The sequence below is a fragment of the Pseudophryne corroboree genome, chromosome 3, assembly GCF_028390025.1.
Source record: "Pseudophryne corroboree isolate aPseCor3 chromosome 3, aPseCor3.hap2, whole genome shotgun sequence".
Classification (NCBI taxonomy): Eukaryota; Metazoa; Chordata; class Amphibia; order Anura; family Myobatrachidae; genus Pseudophryne; species Pseudophryne corroboree.
In genome coordinates this window covers 400,713,169-400,714,117 of record NC_086446.1, presented here as the reverse complement: position 1 = coordinate 400,714,117, position 949 = coordinate 400,713,169, and positions in this window count along the sequence as shown.

Sequence of the window (949 nt, the reverse complement as noted above, 5' to 3'; positions counted from 1 at the left end):
GAAAAAAACGCTCCATATCTGTGCTCAGTGTGCTGCATATATCTGTGCTCACACTGCTTAATTGTGGGGACTGGGGAGCAGCTGTATTATATAGCAGGAGTACAGTGCAGAGTTTTGCTGACAGTGACCACCAGTATACGTTGTCTGCCTGAAAAACACTCCATATCTGTGCTCAGTGTGCTGCTTTATTGTGGGGACTGGGGACCACCAGTATAATATTATATAGGAGGAGTACAGTGCAGAGTTTTGCTGACCAGTGACCACCAGTATATAATATATAGCATTACGGTACAGTAGGCCACTGCTGTACCTACCTCTGTGTCGTCATTAAGTATACTATCCATCTAGATTCTATACCTGTGGTGCATTTCAGTTGTGCAGTTTGCTGACACATTGACCACCAGTATATATAGCAGTACGGTACGGAAGGCCACTGCTGTACCTACCTCTGTGTCATCATTAAGTATACTATCCATCAACATTCTATACCTGTGGTGCATTTTAGTTTTGCAGTTTGCTGACACAGTGACCACCAGTATACTATATATAGCAGTACGGTACGGAAGGCCACTGCTGTACCTACCTCTGTGTCGTCATTAAGGGGTCTCCTGACCGCCGGTCACCTTACTGACGCCGGGATCCCGGCAGCATACCGACGCCGGGATCCCGGCGGGGAGGGGCGAGTGCAGCAAGCCCCTTGCGGGCTCGGTGGCGACCTGCGGTCGCCACGTGTTCTATTCCCACTCTATGGGTGTCGTGGACACCCACAAGTGGAATTAGTCCCTTTTGGTCGGCATGCCGACCATCGGGATAGTGAGCCGTCGGGCTCATGGAGGAGGTCATGTGACTGTCGGTCAGGTGACCAGCGGTCACATGAATACCACCCGTCATTAAGTATACTATCCATCTACATTCTATACCTGTGGTGCATTAAAGTTTTGCAGTTTGC